The sequence below is a fragment of the Paramisgurnus dabryanus genome, chromosome 9, assembly GCF_030506205.2.
Source record: "Paramisgurnus dabryanus chromosome 9, PD_genome_1.1, whole genome shotgun sequence".
NCBI lineage: Eukaryota > Metazoa > Chordata > Actinopteri > Cypriniformes > Cobitidae > Paramisgurnus > Paramisgurnus dabryanus.
In genome coordinates, this window is record NC_133345.1 from 12,103,528 (window position 1) to 12,119,360 (window position 15,833).

Genomic DNA, 15,833 nt, shown 5'->3' on the forward strand with positions numbered 1-15,833 from the left:
TTAGAAATAAATTAACATGTCTCTTATTACTTTGTAGTTGTTTCTATTGTTAATTCAAAAAGAAAAATTATTTTTAAAAATGGCATACGCTATATATATATATATATATATATATATATATATATATATATATATATATATATATATATATATATATCAATAATTAAAAGCAATGATATTGTTAAAACCTTTTATACATAACATAAGATTCTGAGCAGATTAATAGTTCTTTTTTTGCTTTTGTAGATGATCCACAGTTAAAGGCTGCCAGTACTTTCAAACAAAGGCCCTTTCATGCATAGAGCCTTTAAAAATCAATCATTAGTAATAGATTATTTAGAAGTCATACATGTATAGCAGCACTAATGCACATACAGTAGTTGTTCAAATCATTTACATTTTCTGTCACAGTACAAAGTAATAATGCAAAATGGTGTTTTATGCCACACTTGTGGGAGAGATATGAGATGTTCTTTATGCATTTCTTTTTTTTATTTGTTTTGTACCACAATATGAGTATAATTTGCAGGGTCCTTAGATCTATCTACTTTTCATTAATTGTCTCTATGCCACTGTAATATTGTTAAATGGTATTACCATGAAAAAGCTTTAATAAGATCATGATTTTTAAATTTAGGTAAATAGCCTAATGCAGAACATTTGAGTTTACAATGTATATTATTGGTAGCTGTTCAAACATAGTCAATAGTTGTATAGTCAACTGCAGTTGCACTTTTTGATCAAATCATGGCTCTTCTAAAGGCCCAAAATAAAAAAAAACAGAACTTCCTGGTTTCAATTTTCCCACTCTTTTCTTGTTTCTAGGGAATGGTTTGTGAGCAGAGGTGAAAAGGCAAAAACATATAGCAACACAAACAACATGTTGTAATTTGAAAAACAGGCTGATGCAAAAGCTCTAGTGGCTTGTATCTGCCCACAGGCAAATTTGACAAACATGAACAACACAAATAAAAAATCTTTTAATTAAAGCACAGCTGGAACCTACACCATATTAGTGTTATAAACATGTAAAGGGGCAAAAACAAAAGCAATGAATAAACACATGATGTAACTGATTAAAGTTGTTAAATCAGGTGTTATTATTTAATTGGTTTTAGTTTCTGAAATCACACAAACTGTTTCATCTAAAGTCTGAAATGTGTAAATATCCAACAAAAATACATACATATAAACACACTTCAGCATATTTAAAAAAAGAGTGAATGATTAAAAGTTTCTATTCAGTGGCACAAAGGCCTATCATGGTAGCACAGAGAAGACAAAAATCTATATTAATATATATTATATATATATTATAATTCAGAATATGGGAAATTAACAATATATTTTTAGCCATGGCAGCCCTGTCTTGCAGTGTAATATGCTATATGGCATCTTCAAAAAATAAATTAACCTGAATCTCAGATATTTCTCCTGAAATAAAGGCCCTTGATAGATCTTGTCAATGTCTACTTCAGAGATTTAGAAGACAATATTATTTATTATTTCAACTTATGAACTTGAAAATGTCTCATCAAATTTACCCATTTTAATTGCCTATACAATCGACATTTATTCTACAGCTGCATACTCTTAAAGAATTTTAACAATTTTCTCATTTGTTTCAATGAAACATCTGAGAATAAGTGAATAAGAGACTACATGCACAACTTTTGTATTTTACCTAATATGGCTCAGTAATTTCTGGTAACATTGTTCAGCAAATCTACATAAAGATACGTATTTATCACAGCAGATTATTTTAACTTTAAAGGCGGTTACTAAAGTGACAAACTAGCTGAAATTTGCCTCTTAATAGCCTATATTTTTTCTATTTCGAATGTATACTCACTGTCCTTATATATAATGGTGTTTCCATTTATTGATGATACTTCATAAATGTTCAGCGAAAATTAAATTATACCATAAAATGCTTGTAAAAATGAATTTGCTTTTGTGAAATGTTCTACTGTATGTGTATTTGATTTTACATAAATTAGCCTTTCTTTTACATTCTTTACCCTGACCAGACTTAAAAAATACACAGATTTATGCAAATGTATAATGTCCAATAAAATAAACCTTAAAAAATCAACCATTAGAACCATTTAATCTTAAAAGTTATACATTTTTACATTTGTTAAATTTAGGCATTTGGTAGAAATGTAGGCATTTTTTTTCAAAATGACTTTCAGTGCATTATAATACATATTTATGTGTAATCCCTGGGTTTGAAATCATGACCTTTCGCGCTTCAAACGCAGTGCTCTATTATTCTGCTACACAGAAGCACACTTTCAGTCAGTCTTGGTCAGTGTTCGAATTATGTCAAAGCTTAAGGGGGGGCCCCTAGCTAAGCCCCACCCCCCGGCTAAGCTCCATTATAGGGTCGCTGTGATTTCACAACGTAAGATGTGATCGTCCTTGATCAACAATCATCTGATCCTGGTTTTAATCAAAGAAACCCCAAATTACCCTTAACTCAAACTCTAAAAAAAGTTTACCCCTCAAATTAGTGTGAAACACTGGCAAGGGCAGAACTTTTAAACAGAATAGGGGTGAAATAGGGTGGACTCATTCTTAAATTACATAATTTTACTATATAGTAGTGGTTAAATGGATGATTACATTGCGTTTTTTGAGTCATAGATTGAATAATTTTCGGATCAGCAAAACTGGAAATTATGAGCATATAAAAATAGAAAAGAACAAAGTTACGAATAAAGCAAGATCTAACAGTAGTATTTAGGTACATAAATAGAATCAAATGAATAATAACACTGTCTTCTTCACTGTATAAATTACATATAATTAATCTTTTTAAAGATACATAAAGATAGTTATCATGCCACCAGGTTGAAGGTTGCTGTCCCCAGCACTCACAGCAGCCCCATTCGCGTAATTCGCGTAATTTGCGGGTGGTACTGTATACGTCCCCACCGCTTTATGACCAAGTTGATTGTGCCCCAACTTCTGACCACGAAGTAATTCTTGCGTTCATAATCATAATTAGGGTCCATATTCATTTAAAACGCATGGACAACGCATGACGCGCCGCCGCCTTCTGCTATTCAAAGCGGTCGCCTGCGAACACGAGTTTTGTTTTAGACGCGTCTATTTGAGTGCACTTGCTGCACGTTTAGATTTAAAATAAACTTGAGCGCAACTTGATACCTTGATAAAAGGTAAATGTAAATGTAAAAAAAGGTAAAAATCTACCGGTAAGTTATATATGTAACAATGATTAATAATAGTTATTCTTCATCTATTTCATGCAAACGCTAGGGGAAAAAATATAGGGGAAAACATATAAGTTTAATTGAATAATATTAAAATACCTTATTGTAGGGCTGCATGATTATGGCAAAATCATAACTGTTTTTAGACTATTTGCATTGAATTGGAAACAATATTTTTGGAAAATATATTAATTGCAAGGCTGCAAAGAATAGTGCACTGAGGATTTAATGATATTATTTTAATATAGTCAGTGGTGAACTAAAGTGGGCCGGTCCATGAAACTCCAGGGCTGAAAATGAGTCCCACTTCGGCCCTGCATGTTACATTTTTCCAAGGTTTAAAAAAAACACATGCAAAAGATACTTTCTACAAATAATTATTTATTTCTGAAAGATGCGTAGTTGAACGATAGGCTAAGTATTAAAGAGACTATCATTTATTATCATTTAAGCGTGATTTCTTCTGCTTTCCTAATAAAATATTTTGTGTGACTGGGTTGACCAGCCGTCAGTCTGAGTGGATAGCTTTGCCACTGTTATGAAATAATTGTTTGAGAAGATTAAAAAAAACCCTTAAACCTAAAGATTACTAAAGATTCTTACCGCAACTGAGGTAAAAAATACTCCACACGCAGATAGAGACATTCAACTCGTCTGTCAATTCCTCCAGAAAACAGCATGAGGCGCACTTGCGAGTTTCTTTATTTCGGACAGAAGTCATTTGAATTATTTTATTGCGAAATTGGGACAAATAATGGACAGTATCGCTTTGTGACACGCAAAATGAGGATTTTAAATTTATGTAGTATTTTAATTTTAATAAAAACCAGGGGACCCCCCTAATTCATATTTTTGTGCTTTATGGGGGGTCCCTTAAGGCTTATAGGAGGTCCGGGACCCCCCCAGACCCCCTTCAATTCGAACACTGGTCTTGGTACATGATGTAACTACAGAAGAGTCAAGTTTTAAATAGGAAAAATATTGAAACTCTGGTTATTTTTGAGAGTGATGCTAATTGTCTAATCAGATTCAATGGTTTATGCTGTAAGACGCCACCCAATTGGCCCAACGTCGAAGTCCAATGCGTGGTGAAGGGATCACGTGTTCTTTCCGTCCGTAGCGCTTCTAGAAGAATAATTCCATTTGTTTAATTTGTTTCTTTGACCTCTGTGGTTAAATTATAATCTGACTCCAATTTCTTAGTTACCAATACTATTCTGATGCTGATCATAATTTATAAAATTATTATTATATTTATTTAGAATGAATTATATTCACATAGGGAATAAGGTGTAATTCTGAAGGTGCTAAGGCAGTTCCACACAGCAAATTATTGAGTGATAAAAACTTAGTGTTGGGCAGCCAGTGTTAAAATCTGGTGTTTAGTTATAAATATTTCATGCTTTAACACTTGTTTAGTGTTAATACACAGTGTTCTTTGTGGGTGTTAACATGGGTCAATCCCTGCCCTGTGTCTCAAACAGTATAGCCATAGGTCGTGATTCAGTAAATCATATAGCTTTAGATGCTATTTACACTTTATTATAATTAAACTGTGCAAAAGTACCAATTCTTTGCAATACGTGTAAATGGTAATGGATGCTATAAACACATATTGGCAGATACTGTTTGCACCTCAGTATTTTCCTTTACATTAACAGGATGCAAAAATAAAACAAAATGTGTAAATTATCATATTTATGATTAAACACACTTTGGAAAACACTTGAATTTTTCTCTTTTATGTACTAAAGACAAGACACAGTGCTAGTACAGCGTTAGGATTAAACAAAAGTATATATTAAGTATATTCAGCATTAAGATTAAATAAAGGAACTTAATATGAGTAAACAAAACAAATAATAAATTCATGAGACCCTAGACTGCTGGTTAGATGAACCAAAAGCAAATTATATCTCATTTTTGACACTCAGACACACCAGAGCCAGCGGAAATATCAGAGGAGTGGCCGAGAAATGGGCGCCCTCCGTGGGATACAGGAGCACTGTCCCCTGCTGGTCGAACTTGGAACTCACATCGACATCGTCTGAGCAGACTTTTAAATAAGCGCTATCTTTACTAACTGACCTTAGATATGAAGTTAACACAACCATATTCTCGACTAAACTAGACTTAAAACCAAATTTAGTTTTACAGAAACTAATATTGAGAAGCATTTATTAGGCTATATGTCTTTTTTTTTTTTTTTTTTTTTTTTTTTTTTTTTTTTTTTTTTATTCAAACAATTACATGAGATTTACAATCACCTTCAGGAGAACATTGTCAAATAAAAGAAGATACAGAGAAGTCAAAATAAAAGGAAAAGGAGAAAATAAAAAATAAAAAAACATAAAAGGGGTATGTACAATCAAGGAAAAATTATAATTAACAATAAATATATAAAAGCAATGAAGGAAAGCTATCAAGTTTAGTTGGAGTCAATAGAAATATATTTTTTATATATATCCAAAAACTTAACACATTTTCTATTTTTAGTCAAACAAAAAGATTTGAGCAGTGAGTCAACTTCAATCAGGAAATGTGAAAAAGTAGGAATTGAGCCCATAAATTTTTGCTTATGAATAAAAAATTTGCCAAACAAAATAAAAAAGTTAAATAAATACTCTATAGATTTGTTGGCAGAGTCAGAGTAATAGCAGATAGTATCTTTCAAGCTAAAAGATTGTGCAAGGACAGGTGTTTTGTTTAGATGGGAGTACAAGTCTAGCCAAAATTTCTGAACAAACTTACAAGAATAGAATAAATGTAATAATGTTTCCTCTCCAGTGCCACAAAATGTGCAGGTACTAGGAATATCAACATATTTGGAAACAATTGAGTTAACAGGATATATTTTATGCAGTATTTTAAAGTGGACTTCTTTGGTTTTATTAGGAAGAAAATATTTATGAGGCAACAACCACGCTCTTCTCCAATCAATATTATTAATTAAAGCAATCCAATGGAATTTACCCCGAGGAACAATACAGTCTTTTTTCTGAAATATCTGGCGAACATGTTTATTGTTACATTTCTTGTCATAAATGCCAATGCCACCCAGCAACAAAGCCGACTCCTTTATATCTTTTTGGGTGTATAATAAGTGGCTCTTAACCAGATGCATTAGGCCTGAGGGAATGGCTTTAACAACAGTGTTATATTCTTTGAAAGGAATAGGGAAGTCATGGACAGTCATGAAGCGTTCATACGACAAGATATTGCCAAAATCGTCAAATAAAGAAAGAATATAAATTAAACCTCTATTAAACCAATTAGTGAAAAACAGAGATTTGTTCCTAACAGTTATATCCATATTATTCCACAGGAGAGTTTTATGTGGAGAGAAGTTGTGAACATAACACAACTTCCAGGCAAGGAGAGCCTGTTGATGAAAATTAGCCAATTTAACCGGGAGTTTATTATGCATATAATTACATTTTAAGATAAAGGGGAGGCCTCCAATTTTATTGAATATATAATTAGGAATAAAGAACCATAAGGAATTTGGATTTATTAAACATCTTCTTAGCCAGTTAATTTTAAAGGTGTAAATAGTGTTATGAAAGTTTATAGCTTCCAGACCCCCATCACTTCTACAACTAGCTATCACTGCTTTTTTAAGTTTATGACACCTATTTTTCCATATAAAGTCAAAGAAAAGTTTATTAACACCTTTAATAGTACAATCCTTGACATATAAAGAAAGGGATGGATAGACGAAGCGAGAAAGACCTTCCGCTTTAGAGAGGAGAACCCTGCCATAAAGAGAAAGGTCTCTTTGTAGCCAAAGATTAAAAATATTTTGAGTTTTCTTTAATCTATGAGAAAAATTAAGTTGTTGTCTGGCTATTAAATTTTTTGATACATAAATACCTAAATACTTTATTGTTTCTTTAACTGGAATTCCATCAATGAATGCGTCATCACATTTATGTAGTGACATTATCTCACATTTGGACAAATTTAGTTTTAATCCAGAAGCACACGAGAATTGTTGAATTATCTGAATGGCTATAGAGAGCTGACTTCTATCTTTTAAAAAAAGAGTGGTGTCATCAGCTAGTTGAGACATTTTAATTTCCCTGTCAAAGATCGAAATACCTTTTAAATTCAGATTGTGCATAATACTTAAAGACAATAATTCAGTCACCAAAATAAATAAAAAAGGGGAAATCGGGCAGCCCTGTCTGACACCACGTTTTATAGAAAATCTTTGTGAGGTAAACATATTAACTATGACAGAGCTAGTAATTCCTTTATAAAACATTTCAATGATATTAACAAACGAAGACCCAAAACCAAACAATTTAAGAGATTGCAGAAGAAATTCATGCTCAATGGTGTCAAAGGCCTTATAAAAGTCTAGGAAAAGTATAATAGCATCAGATTTCACAAAGTCAGCATAATCCAGTAAATCTAAAACAAGTCTTAAGTTGTTACTAATGTGTCTGCCTTTTACAAACCCCGATTGTGTTTCTGAAATAATATGATTAAGCTTAACTTTCAATCTATTTGCATATACCAAGGCCAATACCTTATAATCAACTGTAAGAAGTGTGATTGGTCTCCAGTTATCAATTAAGAGCGAGTCTTTCTCAGGTTTTGGGATAAGAGAAATAATGCCCTGTTTCATGGATGAAGTCATTTCTCTCTGAACAATGCATTCACTATACATGAGAAGCAAAGGGGAGTGTATTAAATCCCAGAAATGAATGTAAAATTCAACTGAAAATCCATCAACCCCAGGGGATTTATTCTTTTTCATAGATAACAGAGCCAATTTAATTTCCTCTGTTGTCAAGGTGGCCTCACAAGTATCTTTAAAATCATCATCAATGATAGGAATATGACTCTTAATTGTTTCCAAAAAATTCTCACAATTATCCATATTAAATTCAGAAGTATAAAGGTCATTATAAAAGGCAGTAACAAAATTAGAAATTAACTTTGGATCCGTGCACCTGACACCATTAATGTTAAGAGCCGTCAATGAATTTTTCCTGCAATTCCTCTTTTCTAATGCAAAAAAATAACTGGAATTGGTCTCTCCTTCCTCAAGCCATTTTGCTCTAGATCTAATAAAAAAACCTTTAGCCAAGTCTAAATAAGCTTGATTAATTTGAAGATTTAACTCTCTTAAAAGCAATTCTTCTTCCGGACTTAATTTTTTTTGCAATAAAAAATTTATTTTATTTAATAGTTTACATATATTTTTATTTTTAGAGGCTTTTAAATCTTTACTTCGTTTAATAGCAATCTGTCTAGCCTTATATTTAAAGAATTCCCATTTCACTTTATAACTATCCTTATTTTTTTGAGAAAATATACTTGAAAGTAAGTTTTTAATACTATCATTAAAGGAATCATCTTTTAAAAGTGAATTGTTAAATTTCCAATAACCACGTAACCTAGGAATTTTATCAGTATTGCTACATAATTTTAAACTTATTTGTTTATGATCTGACAGGGGCGCAAATGAGTGAGAAATATCTTTTACAAATGGAAGAGCTGAGCAAGAGAGTAAAAAGAGATCAATTCTTGATTGGGAGGACCTATTTCTATTAGACCAAGTGAATTCGTGTAAATCAGGGTGAAAAAAACGCCATGTATCAGTAAGAGAAAATTCTGTACAAAATGATAAAATGTTGCTGTTAACATGAAAACTGTCGTTACTTCTGGGAGGAAATCTGTCCAAAGTGCCGTCAACACATTCATTAAAGTCACCGCCAAGAATAAGAAAAGAGTCAGGGAATTTAACAAGAGTTTCTTTCAATTCAGAGGTTATCTGAGAGAATAGAGATCTATTATCTGATCGTGAATTACAACCGTAAATATTGCAAATAATGAAGTTTGAATTATCCTGTTTAAGTGATAAAATAATCCATCTTCCGTCGTCAGATGACTTTGCCCCAAGTATTTGCCCTTTAAATTTGTGCAAAAGAATTAAAACTCCAGCAGAGTGATTAGACCCGTGGCTACAATATATAGTATTACCCCACTGATTTTTCCAAAATTTTACATCCATTTCACATGAGTGTGTTTCCTGTAGAAGGATTATATCAGACTCACTGCTTTTACAAAACAAAAAAACGGCTTTCCTTTTAACAGCATCACGTAAACCCCTTACATTTAAAGATATAACAGAAAGAGAGTTAAATTTAAATTCCATTTAACACGGAAAAAATCTTGAACTTCTTTAATCTGAATAAACGAAATTCTCAATTGAGATAGGAACAATTATATAACCGAACATAATACTCGAATAGGCTACAAATTTAGATAATATATATAAATATATATATTCCACAACCTTGCGTGTTGCCCAGTGCAAGTATGCAAAAAGAACTGAATATCAGTTTGAAGACAGAACATCATTAAGAATGATAAATAGGCTACATTCAAGCATTAACGTAAACTTTGTAAGTTCAACCGGAGTACCCGAAAGCGATCCATGATAATTGAGGGTATTAACAAAATTTTGTCAATTAGATCGCCCTCGAAAGTAGGTTAAACACAAAGTCAGGTTTGAAACAGCTTACCAGATATACTGTTACTAAGAGCCATTAACACTGACCACGAGAAGACTCTTTCACATCAACGTAATTGAATCTCTTCCCGTCAATTAATGCAAAGGAGCCGCGAAAGGAGGCTTTTTTGCCCTCATCTCTGGCTTTTTTAACAAGAGGCCAAAGTTTCTCTCTGGCGATCCTATCTTCTGGTGAAAGGGCTTCGGTGAGTCGCAACTTCTTGTCGAGAAGGAATTTACAGCCTCGGGCAGCTTGCCAAACGGTGTCGCGAAAACGACGAAGTGCAAACAAAATGATGATGGATCTGCTGGAACCATCCCCTCTTTTCGGGCCAAGACGATGCGCAACGTCAACGGCACCCTCAAGATCATCGCTAATGCCAGGCACTACGTTGCTAAGGATCTCAATAACAACCCTCCGAGCATCCTCTCCGTCCTTCTCTCTCACGCCATGTAACTTTAACGTCCATTTCCAGGTATAGCGCTTGCATTCTCCAATTTCGGCCTTCATGGTTTTATTCGCACTTTTTAGCTCTTGAATCTCCGTAGCCACAACTTTAAGGGATTCTTTATGCGTTGCTACCTCAGAAACAAGCTGAGTAACAGTGGAGGACAGAGTTTCAATCTGCTTAGCCGTTGACCCAGTTGTTGTTTCAATTGCTGAAATTTTCTGGAACATCTGATCGTATTTCCCAGAGAGCTCACGAATGGCCGTCAGAATTTCCATCGAAGTGTCGTTTCCATCCATATGATCTCTTTTCGTTTTCTTTGGCACAGGTTTTAAGGGAGTTTCAGGTAGGGGAATCGCAAGGAGATCATTCGTATTTGGATGTGAGTCAAACCAGTTGTTATGGTCCTCAGTGTTTCCCGAAGAACCCAAATCCACTGAGGAGACGATGTTAACATTCACGTCAGCGTTTTTAACAGGCTCCATGGTTGACGCACGTGTTGTCTCGTTGGAAGTCTGTCTATTTTTCTTTCTGCCCATAGATAAATTAGCGCAAGGCGGGTAATACGAGTAGAAAAATCACTTATACATTTATGTACAAAAAAAGCCTGTTATTACAGTTATATAATTGTCCTATTTCAAAGTTTCCTGATGACACCACCGAAAACGCGTCCACCTGTCACACCGCCATCTTGGCCCCCCGGCTATATGTCTATTGAATCGGCTTGTAAGCTCGCGCGAGCGTAGGGTCACGTGATTTTCCGTGATGGAACAGTACAAAGACCGTTTCTCAATGCAGCCTCCGGAGGTCGCATATGCAGGCTGCATACGTCTTCAAGCCTGGTTTGTTTAAGTTAACTGAGCATTACATTCGTAAGTCATAAGCATATTACAACAATTTACGATTAACTTAAAATAATAGTCATCTTTAGAATTGTTAATATTCTGAATTAAGTCTTTATGACGTATGCATCCTACAAATGCGACCTCCGTACAAGAGCTGACTGACACGCATCCATATCTACGCATGTGCAATGCTTTTCGACTTTCCCGCCCATATAGTCATCTTTATGGATTTGTCTGCACACAACGGAATATGTTCCAAGGTAAAGTATTACTTTATCAACTTGTGATTTACTTGTTAACTTGTATATTATCATAAACAACTTATATTTACTTTATATTAAACCGTTTGTGTGTGTGAACATTAATTTGCTGGAGCATTTGCACTGCACATTTCACTATTAAAGAGGAATATGAATATTTCTTATTTAACAAAAAATATCAACGTTAAGTAAATATCTTTTAACATAAAAACACGAAGTATAGATAAATTGTAGCATACGTGTAAGTTGATATTAAGGTAACTGTCTGTGTTTTTACCTCAGGTAAACTCAGCAAGCTTTCTAAGTTACTTCAGATGCTGGCGATAAGTCTTGAGGTCTGAACAATTTTACAGGTAAAACTGAGTTACATTTTAAAATATGCTTTAACTTTTAGTGAATTACAAGACTGCCATGGTAATGTTTATTTTGACCCTCAAATTCATAGGACACCACCATGGCTGAAAGCAAAGCGGCTCAATTCTTTAATGGAGGACAGCAGAGATGTAAGTTAACGTGTTCGTTTTCATTGTGCTAAATGTAATAATTTGGTAAAACAATGAGCAAGTTTTATCTTTTGTCAAGTTTAAAAGTGCAAGACAGACATTAGGGAGTGGGTCGGCCTGATTTGAATCTTTATACTCTGATGTATTTGTGTTTTATGTGTCATTTTTATTTCTGGTAAAAGCGAAGTTTGTTTACCTTTCACAGGTTGCACAGTAAGGGCAAGAACACAGTACAAAGACACAAGAAAGTATGTAAAACTAAAAAAAAAAACATTTATTTTTAAAACCGAGCTGACTTAAACCAATATAATTTATGACACTTGCATTACATGTCCCCTACGCTAATAGGATTCTATTTCTCTCTCCCTGTCTAGTCCTCGACCCTGAGGACAATGAGACAAACAGACCCAGTTCCTGCTGCTGTGAAGGTCATCACACCACTGATCTACTGACCGTCCTTCTACGAGATGCCCGGCCAATGCCTGACCAGCAACCACCGGCGGAACCAGTTTAATTCGCTTACCCATTCACATACCCCGATAGTATTTATATATATAAATAAATATGTATCTCTCTCAAGGGTTTTTCCCTGGACTAGCCAGGAGGGTTTTTCTCCTAGGGGTTTTTTCATCCCCTGGTGAGTCCACCACCTTTGGCTTAACCTACTACTTTACTGTATATGTTACATTATTACTATGCTCGCTTTTCTATGCTTTTTTTACATTTATTAATGTAAAGCTGCTTTGAAACAATTGGCAATTGTCAAAAGCGCTACATAAATAAAATTGAATTCAATATTTAATGTTATATTTAATTAGACTCAGTGTATATTTACAAACCAAAGTGACATTGAGATGATTTCATGGATTACATGTTGAATTGTTGTATTATTTATGTAAAATTTTATTCCAGTGGATACTGAATATTAAGAAATATTTTATTAAATTGTATGTTGATTTTATGTATTTTTCGAGTAAAGTGTATTATTAAGGTGTAAACTGAAGATTTAAAAGGAATATTTTATTGAATTGTATGTTTCCCACATGTTTATTGCTGAATTGTTGCAGATTTAATAAATTCAATTTGATGTTTGTAGTCACTGTTTATTTTTTGTATTTATTTTGAAAAATATATAGTATAAAACTTTTAGTTTTTATCTGCATTGGGATTTTAACATGAAAATGATTTACACCATAGAGTGTTGAAACGTTTACACTACTGAGTGTTTGTTAATCAACACAGAGAGTGTTAAAAATTGACACTTTAACAGTGTTTGTTTAAGCAACACTTTGGTAAGTGTTGACTGAACACTATCAAAGATGGACCTGTGTGTTCACCCGGGCAGTGTTAATTTTAACACCCATGGTGTAAAATCTTCCATCATATTTTTGCTGTGCATACAGCTGGGCATAGAGGCATTCTCCTTCTAACTTAAGTTAAAGTTAGAGGTTTCTCCAAACACATTGAAAATAAGAGGATCCATCTATGTTTTAGGTTGAGGTTACTCCATCTAACCTTAAAACGGGGAGGCAATTACTCCAGTAATATTTTCAATAGAGGCAATTCTCCTAATCTATGCCCCCTTCAATACATTTAACTTAAACCCTGAAAATATAATAAAGATTTGACAAGTTTTTAGAATGAATAAAGATTAACAATTTATTTTGCCAGGCAGGTTACACTTAAATCAATAATTTGGTTATTCAAATCCATCAAAAATATATCAAAACATTCACTTAAAGATCAGCATAGAAAAATGAACATTTCACAAAATACAAAGCATACCTGGCAATTAAAGACACACAAAGTGGTCTAGGAAGATTCTTGTTAAAGATTTCTTCCATTATGTTTTAATACACACACAAAGTGTGGAAACTCCTGGTTACAGGATCCTCCATAAGGTTTGAATACACACATAGTGTGGGAGCTTCTGAGTACAGAATGGCTCCCAGAACATCTAGCCAGGCCACCTTTTATACACAGCGTGAGACAAAGACATCGTAAAACTACAAAGTCCAGTTTGACCTGTGGCAAGTGATACTTAAGAACATCTGGTCAAACTAGCCAGAAGTACTCTGGCAAAACCCCACCTCTACAAGAAATGCATCTGTGTTAAGTGTATCTTAAACTTATAGAAATGAGACCTTTTTACTCATCGCACCATGACCTTTAACATAATATTACACATGAATATGTATGTAAAACACAATCTTAGAACCACATAATATGTATACATTACAGTATACATTTCAGCAGATACTCAGTGATGTGAGCCTAAAGGCTAACAGTTCAAAAACCTTTGTGATGAATAGATTAAGACAACAAAGAGTTGTATCTGAAGACCTCTTTCATCTATGGGTCAAATTTGGGTTAACAACACCACCTGAGGTTTAATTGTTTTACAGTGTCTCTTCCTGAATAAACTTAAAGTTGATGAATTATAATCCAGTTTTACAATGCTAAGCTATGCTAAAAGTGGTACAGCCTAACACAGTCTCACCCCATTTCGTCAATATTTGACGACACTTGACCATTCGTCATATGTTGACGTGAAGGGTATACCTTTCGCGTCATTTTTTGACGAACTGGGGACTTCAATACTATTACGTCCGTTGCATTCTCTTTCCTATTTTATTACCATTTGCGCGTCGGTTTAGGGTTAGATTACGCAAAATTAAACAGTGTACGCGAAATTAAACAGTGTACGCGAAATTAAACAGTTGTCACCTGGCGTTGGGGTTAGAAACAGTTGTCACCTGGCGTTGGGGTTAGAGTTAGGTTTGGGTAGGGATGTCATTATGTAAATCTAACCCTAAACCGACGTGCAAATGGTAATAAAATAGGAAAGAGAATGCAACGGACGTAATAGTATTGAAGTCCCCAGTTCGTCAAAAAATGACGCGAAAGGTATACCCTTCACGTCAACATATGACGAATGGTCAAGTGTCGTCAAATATTGACGAAATGGGGTGAGACTCAGAGATTGGCTGAATGGATTCCAAAAGGGTAAACATCAAATGTTTCACTTTAGAAGAGCTAGAAAATTAGCATTTAAAAAAGTGGAGTGTCCCTTCAAGTTAAAGTAACATAAAAATTGCTGATTCATGATTTGATATAACTTTTTACACTGTGTAATCACTTAATTGTCACCTGACTGGTCAATGCCATACAATACCATTTATTTGATATTCAAACTGGTCATTTGCCAATTTAAATTATGTTTTTGTTTGTATTTAAATTAACCTTTGTACACTTGAAATCTTGCAAATTGTTTACATGTAAAAAACACAGTTACACACTAAAGCAGAGGTGTCAAACTCAATTGCATCCTGGGCCACATCAGCGTTACGGCTGCTTTCAAAGGGGGGTTTGTATTTGTAAGACTATATGAATGTATCAACTCGTTTATTACATTGCATAATTACCTCTGCATTTGATTACTGCTGGTTTTATTATTAACCAAATTGATAATTAATAGCTTTAAAAATATAAGTGTAGGGCAAATAATGCCAAAGTTTATTTTAAGTGTGCAACTATCCTACAGATTATTTAAAAAAATAAATGAGTAACACTTTACAAAAAGGTTCATTAGTTTACATTAGTTAATGTATTAACTAACATGAACAAACCATGAGCAATACATTTGTTAAATTATTTATTAATCTTTGTTAGTGTTAGTTAATAGAAGTAATGTCATGATTCTGCCATCTTGTCCTTTGTTTAATCTAGTCTTGTGGTAGAATCATGACAGACCCATGTTTTGTGTGGGATCACGTGGTCTCAGTATTGGTTTTCCTAGACCACGTGTTCCCGGTGTCTTGTCACTTTTACCCCGCTCCCTTGTCATCTTCATCCTTATTGTTTAACCCTTGTCACCTGTTGTCCTCATTAGTTTTCCCCTATTTAAAGGAATACACTCTAAAAAAACAAACGGTGCTATATGTGACCAGTCACGGAAAGTAGGGACACAAGTCGGATCTGGGCATTTTGAGTTATTCACAGATTCTGAAA

General features: G+C 33.9%; 1 long non-coding RNA gene across 2 annotated transcripts; it reads left to right on the forward strand.

Annotated features, from left to right (window-relative positions):
• Positions 1 to 10,928: 10,928 nt before the first annotated feature.
• LOC135773414 (uncharacterized) lies at positions 10,929 to 13,022 on the forward strand. 2 transcript variants are annotated; one of them, XR_012337296.1, is made up of 4 exons: positions 10,929 to 11,672; positions 11,765 to 11,822; positions 12,028 to 12,070; positions 12,197 to 13,022. It is a non-coding gene; the product is annotated as an uncharacterized lncRNA (long non-coding RNA). The 2 variants fall into 2 exon arrangements; XR_010543519.2 differs by having other exon boundaries at positions 10,929 to 11,822.
• Positions 13,023 to 15,833: the final 2,811 nt, after the last annotated feature.